This window comes from Penaeus monodon, chromosome 1 (assembly GCF_015228065.2).
Source record: "Penaeus monodon isolate SGIC_2016 chromosome 1, NSTDA_Pmon_1, whole genome shotgun sequence".
Taxonomy (NCBI): domain Eukaryota; kingdom Metazoa; phylum Arthropoda; class Malacostraca; order Decapoda; family Penaeidae; genus Penaeus; species Penaeus monodon.
In genome coordinates, this window is record NC_051386.1 from 25918131 (window position 1) to 25925630 (window position 7500).

The window sequence follows — 7500 nt, forward strand, 5'->3', positions numbered from 1 at the left end:
AACAAGTGACTCCAAGGACTCAGATAGGATGGCAACATCGTCGGCAAAGTCAAGGTCCGAGACCTTAATATTGCCTAGAGTTGCTCCGCACTGACTATGGCTAGTAGCTCTGCCCATTATCCAGTCCATACAAGTGTTGAAAAGTGTGGGTGCAAGGACACAGCCTTGCCTCCCCCCTGAATTAACAGGGAAGAAGTTCGACATACCCCCACCACACTTTACAGCACTTTCAGTACCAGTATAGAGGCTTGCTATCAGGCCAATAATCTGTGTCGGAATTCCCCTGAGCCTCAGGATCTCCCATAGCGATTCCCGATGCACCGATTCAAACGCCTTCTTAAAGGTCGATGTATGCTGCGAGCAACCCACGACCAAACTCACGACGGCGTTCCACAATTACTCGAAGCGCTAGTATACGGTCTATTGTGGACTTGCCAGGAGTAAATCCAGACTGCTCCGGTCTCTGGTGCCTCAGTAGGTGGTTGCGGATCCGTTTCAGAAGAATGTGGGCGAGAACCTTGCCTGGTATGCTGAGCAGTGTAATGCCACGGTAGTTGCTACAGTCCCATCGATCCCCTTTCCCCTTCCAGAGAGGGATGACCATGCCCCTCAGCAGGTCAGGGGGAATGGTACCAGACTGCCAAATGGCAGTCAGGACTGTATGCAGGCTCCGAGCCATAGGTTCACCCCCAGCCTTTAGCAGTTCAGCAGGGATATCACATATGCCTGCAGCTTTCCCACTCTTCAGCTTGGAAATCGCCAGCCTAACCTCTGTTAGGGTAGGAGGTTCCTCGCTGATGGGTGGGTCCGGCACAGGCACTGTGACATCGCTTGCATCCAAGCTAACTGTTGGAGGGTCCACCTGGTACAACTGCTCAAAATACTCAGCCCAACGTTCACGAACCCCAACATGATCTGAGATGATCCGTCCATCCACTGATCGGACTGCAGTCATCTGTGAGGAGGGCTTAGGGTTCAGTTTTCTCAGGGCTTGGTAGGCAGGGCGAAGGTCATTTACCAAGAAATGGCCTTCGACCTCCTCAGCAAGATTCCTGATGAACTGTTCCTTGTCCCTTCTCAGCAGTGTCCGAGCCCTACGCACGCAAGACTTGATTCCCATTCAGCCGAGCCTTGCGACACGCTTCAGTGGCCTCTAATGTCTCCAGGGAGATGGTATTCTGCCTTGTCCTTGGGCGTACGCCAATGGACTCCTGAGCTGCTTCGAGTGTTACGCGCTTGAAGGACTCCCACAGAGCAACTGGGTCCGTCAGGTTGCTGGTTTCTGTGAATCGGTCAGAGACTGCCGTGGCGAACCCACGGGCACACTCCTCCTCCCTTAGTCTGTCCAAGTGAAACACCTTAGGGTGGCCACTGGAGGGACGGGGAGTTTTGAAGTGGACCCGCAGGGTAGCCACAACCAGCCTATGGTCGGTGCCACAGAACTCGGCACTCCGGTAAACCCTGCAGTTCTGGAGGATCCTCCATCGCGTGCTAACAAGAATGTGGTCGATCTCCTTGGCCACTGTACCCGTATCGCTGTACCAAGTCCAGAGGTGCGGGTTGGAGCGCTGGTACCAGGAGCCAGAGATCCTCATTTTCTGGGACCTAGCAAAGTCCCGGAGAAGGAGGCTATTCTCGCTGCTGGGATCAGCTCCCGAGCCATGGGGGCCGACAGACATCTCGTAACCAGCTCACATATACATGTATATATATATATATATTATATATATATATATATATATATATATATATATGCATACATTATATGTATATATATGTATATGTGAATATAATATATATATATATATATATATATATATATATATATATATATATGATTATATTGTATATATATATTATATATATAATATATTATATATATGTATACATATATAATATATATATATATATATATATATATATATATATAAATATAATATATATGACATATGTATACACACATATATATATAATATATATATATATATATATATATTATATATATAGTATATATATATATGTATATATATATATATATATATATATATATATAATATATATATTTATATACACACACACACACACACACACACACACACACACACACACACACACACACACACACACATATATATATATATATATATATATATATATATATATATATATATATATATATATATATATACATACATACATACATACACACATACACATACATACACACACACACACACACACACCACACACACACACACACAACACACACACACACACATACACATATCATCATCATCATCAGGGGCTAACGCTGATGGGGGCGCATGGCCGCATCCTCCCTTCGCTTCCAGCCACAAGGATACCTCGAGGCGAGTCTCCAGGCAGGCACACGGCCCATCTCTAATTCCTCGCGACAGGTCTCGTCGAGCTGCCCAAGCCATGATCTCCTAGGACGTCCCACAGGTCTCCTCCACCCAGGGTTGTCTCGCAGAGAGACAACCTGATGGGCAGGGTCGTCCATAGGGAGGCGAGCTAGGTGGCCATATAGCCTGAGTTGGCGATCCCGGATTATGCAAGTAACAGGTCCCATGCCAGTCTCATGGTGTAACCGCCGGTTGGACACGTGGTCCTGCCAACTGTCCCATGATCCGGCGAAGGGACTTGTTACAGAAGGCATCAAGGCGAGACTCCAAGGCGCTGGATAGCGTCCAGGTTTCGCTTCCATAGAGCAAAACTGGAAGTATAAGGCCTTGAAGACACGCAGCTTGGTCCTTCTGCATAGGTACCGACATCTCCAAACGCTCTTGTTGATCGAGTTCATGGCTCCTGTTGCCAGACCAATCCGTCTACTGACTTCCTGGTCTGACAACCCAGAGATATGGACTACGCTACAAAGGTATGTAAAACTTTCTGTGACTTCAACGTCCTCGCCGCAAGCATGGATCGACTGAACGGGTTCCCCTAACAGGCCCCAAAGTCCTGAATCTTGGTCTTGGTCCAGGAGACCTCTAGACCTAGGGGCTTCGCCTCATTGCTAAATGCATCAAGAGCCGCAACAAGTGACTCCAAGTACTCAGATAGGATGGCAACATCGTCGCAAAGTCAAGGTCCGAGACCATTAATATTGCCTAGAGTTGCTCCGCACTGACTATGGCTAGTAGCTCTGCCCATTATCCAGTCCATACAAGTGTTGAAAAGTGTGGGTGCAAGGACACAGCCTTGCCTCCCCCCTGAATTAACAGGGAAGAAGTTCGACATACCCCCACCACACTTTACAGCACTTTCAGTACCAGTATAGAGGCTTGCTATCAGGCCAATAATCTGTGTCGGAATTCCCCTGAGCCTCAGGATCTCCCATAGCGATTCCCGATGCACCGATTCAAACGCCTTCTTAAAGGTCGATGTATGCTGCGAGCAACCCACGACCAAACTCACGACGGCGTTCCACAATTACTCGAAGCGCTAGTATACGGTCTATTGTGGACTTGCCAGGAGTAAATCCAGACTGCTCCGGTCTCTGGTGCCTCAGTAGGTGGTTGCGGATCCGTTTCAGAAGAATGTGGGCGAGAACCTTGCCTGGTATGCTGAGCAGTGTAATGCCACGGTAGTTGCTACAGTCCCATCGATCCCCTTTCCCCTTCCAGAGAGGGATGACCATGCCCCTCAGCAGGTCAGGGGGAATGGTACCAGACTGCCAAATGGCAGTCAGGACTGTATGCAGGCTCCGAGCCATAGGTTCACCCCCAGCCTTTAGCAGTTCAGCAGGGATATCACATATGCCTGCAGCTTTCCCACTCTTCAGCTTGGAAATCGCCAGCCTAACCTCTGTTAGGGTAGGAGGTTCCTCGCTGATGGGTGGGTCCGGCACAGGTATTGTGACATTGCTTGCATCCAAGCTAATTGTTGGAGGGTCTACCAGGTATAACTGCTCAAATACTCAGCCCAACGTTCACGAACCCCAACATGATCTGAGATGATCCGTCCATCCACTGATCGGACTGCAGTCATCTGTGAGGAGGGCTTAGGGTTCAGTTTTCTCAGGGCTTGGTAGGCAGGGCGAAGGTCATTTACCAAGAAATGGCCTTCGACCTCCTCAGCAAGATTCCTGATGAACTGTTCCTTGTCCCTTCTCAGCAGTGTCCGAGCCCTACGCACGCAAGACTTGATTCCCATTCAGCCGAGCCTTGCGACACGCTTCAGTGGCCTCTAATGTCTCCGGGGAGATGGTATTCTGCCTTGTCCTTGGGCGTACGCCAATGGACTCCTGAGCTGCTTCGAGTGTTACGCGCTTGAAGGACTCCCACAGAGCAACTGGGTCCGTCAGGTTGCTGTTTCTGTGAATCGGTCAGAGACTGCCATGGTGAACCCTCGGGCACACTCCTCCTCCCTTAGTCTGTCCAGGTGAAACACCTTCGGGTGGTCACTGGAGGGACGGGGAGTTTTGAAGTGGACCCGCAGGGTAGCCACAACCAGCTTTGGTCAGTGCCACAGAACTCGGCACTCCGGTAAACCCTGCAGTTCTGGAGGATCCTCCATCGCGTGCTAACAAGAATGTGGTCGATCTCCTTGGCCACTGTACCCGTATCGCTGTACCAAGTCCAGAGGTGCGGGTTGGAGCTCTGGTACCAGGAGCCAGAGATCCTCATTTTCTGGGACCTAGCAAAGTCCCGGAGAAGGAGGCTATTCTCGCTGCTGGGATCAGCTCCCGAGCCATGGGGGCCGACAGACATCTCGTAACCAGCTCACATATACATGTATATATATATATATATATATATATATATATATATATATATATATTATATATATATATTATATATATATAATATATATATATATATGCATTACATTATATGTATATATATGTATATTGATATATATATATATATATATATATATATATATATGTATATATATATATATATATATAATATATATATATATGTATATATATATATATATATATATATTTATATATATATATAATATTATATCTGTTATATATATGTGTATATATATGTATATTTATAATATATATATATATATATATATATATATATATATAAATATATGTTTACTAAATATATATATATATATATATATATATATATATATATATATATATATATATATATATATATATATATAGTTCCTAGAGCATCGGGCCTCATCTGGCAAGGAGTGCATATATTTCTTAAGCCCAGGTGTTTGTTCTCCCTCATTTGACAACAACGCAAGCATTTCTTACCCCACTGGGTCCTCCTTCATCTGACAACAATGCATGCATTTACCCCCTTCTTCACCGTGATACAGTGCATGCCTTTCTTTCCTCCATGGGTCCTCCTTCATCTGGCAATAATGCATGCTTTTCTTACCACAGTGGGTCCTTCTTCCTCTGGCAACAATGTAAGCATTTCTTACCCTCAGGGCGTCCTCCCTCACCGTGACAGTGCATGTGTAGTGACCCAGACCATCCACGTCGGAGTCCAGGAATACTCTAGTGTCCCCTGGAGTTGGAGCCGAATGCCCCAAGCCAACCCACGAGAATATGTTAGCCCTCTTTATACATGTTTCTTTTGTTTTATTATTTTATCTTGCATTTTTATGAACTTTTTATCTTTTAAAACGAAATATAACATCATTTTCTTTCTTAAATATTTTTTTATGCACTCTTTTTTAATGTAGGAGAGAACATGCGTAAACATTTATCGTTTTTTATTCTCAGTGTTTAACTCTTTTCTTTTAAGGGGGAGTAATTTTTTTTTTGTCCGCTTACATAAAGATACGCAAGTAATTTTATATTTAAGGGCCTGTTACGCCATCTAGGGAGGGGGAATTCGTCACTTCGTTCACGGGCTCAATCCTTGCTGGGGATCGGTTAAATATAGGGCGGGGGACGAGCGGGAAGAAACCACTCGTGTTTCAAATTTTGATGAGGACACACCTTATGTAACGCAGCAGCAATAAATACAAAGTCTTGTGCCACAAGAGCTACCCTGGAGCCCGGGGCCTCTCGTCTCGCTAGACATTATTGCTTCTGAGTTGTACAGTAAATAAAAGTAAAGTAAAATCCTGTAATTACAGAACTTTTCGCACTTTATAGTGCTTTGCCAGCACCTTCAGTGCTTTTGTTTTTGCAGGTGACACGAGACTCAGTAGGCGTAGTCAGCACCCCACCTCAGACCCGCAGCTCTCCTCTACAACAGGGTAGCCCTTTGGGCTTTGACCCCTGGGTAGGGAGGCCCAGTAGTCTGGGGCGTCCTTTGGGCGCACTTTTTCTTTCTCTAAATATTTCCCCTTAATGTGACTTTCCTGAGCCTGCCGGAGTTCCTCGTGAACTCCCGTATTCGCTTGGGGGGTGGGCATCGACTTACCGTCCTTCGCCTAGGCAAGTTCGGCGGTAAGGAAGTGTCCTACACACAACTTGAGCTCTCTGTGGTACTGGAGAACGCAACCAGGCTTCCACTGGGGGGGTAAAGGACGAAATACTGATTCACTCTCTTAGCTATTGCTGTTAGGTTGATACCAAAAGTTAAGAGCCTTTGATCCCTTCAGGACAACAATTTTGAGCAAAGGGGTCGGACCTGGTCCGATGCCCAGGATGGATGCTACCCCGACTACCCCTTCTCCTCCTCAAGGAGGAAGGGCGACCCATGACCACTCTTTGACTAATTCGACCCTGAACAACGGAACCCCCACAAATGACAAAACGAGAAGACCACTTTTCAAAATCCCAACTGAGAATGCGAGGTTCGCGAAAGCAAAATGCAGGAATGAAAATCAATCGCTTTTGAACGTGAACCCCTTTATCATCAAAAAGGTCCTTGATGGTCAAGTGGACGGCGATTTTGATTTTGTCAAAAAATTGCGAGATGGAAGCCTCCTTGTTAAACTACAATACAACTCCCAGATTAAGGATTTACTTAAGCTGACGCAAATTCATGATCTTCGAGTTAAAGTAACTATTCCTATTGGCCCAAATACCTGTAAGGGAGTAATCTTTCACAGGGATTTGAGTACGATGGAAGAAAGTGAAATTCTTGAGAGCATGAAGGACCAAGACGTAGTGGACGTTCATTGTATGACCAAGAAGGACTTGAATGTGCGAACGAAAACTGAACTGTGTTTTTTTTACCTTTGCTTTGAATAAAATCCCAGAGTACGTCAACGTCGGTTATGAACGTGTTCAAGTAAGACCTTATGTCCAAAAGCCAATGCATTGTAATAGATGCCAAAAATTCGGACACGCCTCATTTAGATGTATTGATTAAGACTCGAGTAAATTTGTTTGCCGGAAATGTGTTGAATCCCATGACACCATCACATGTACTAGCCAGATTTCCAAATGTGCTAACTGTGGAGGTCTCCATCAGTCAGGTTCTACTGAGTGCAGCATCCTGAAGAAGGAGACTGAGACATTAGCATATATGAGAAAGCATGAAGTTAGTTATACTGAAGCTAAGAGGAAAGTGGAAAGTTTGACACACAAACCCGATACTT

The 7500-nt window shown here is 45.4% G+C and overlaps 1 protein-coding gene across 1 annotated transcript in view; it reads right to left on the reverse strand.

Annotated features, from left to right (window-relative positions):
- Nucleotides 1-7500, reverse strand: part of LOC119576377 — a 78583-nt gene that overhangs the window by 5489 nt on the left and 65594 nt on the right. The gene's annotated exons all lie outside the window — the stretch shown is intronic.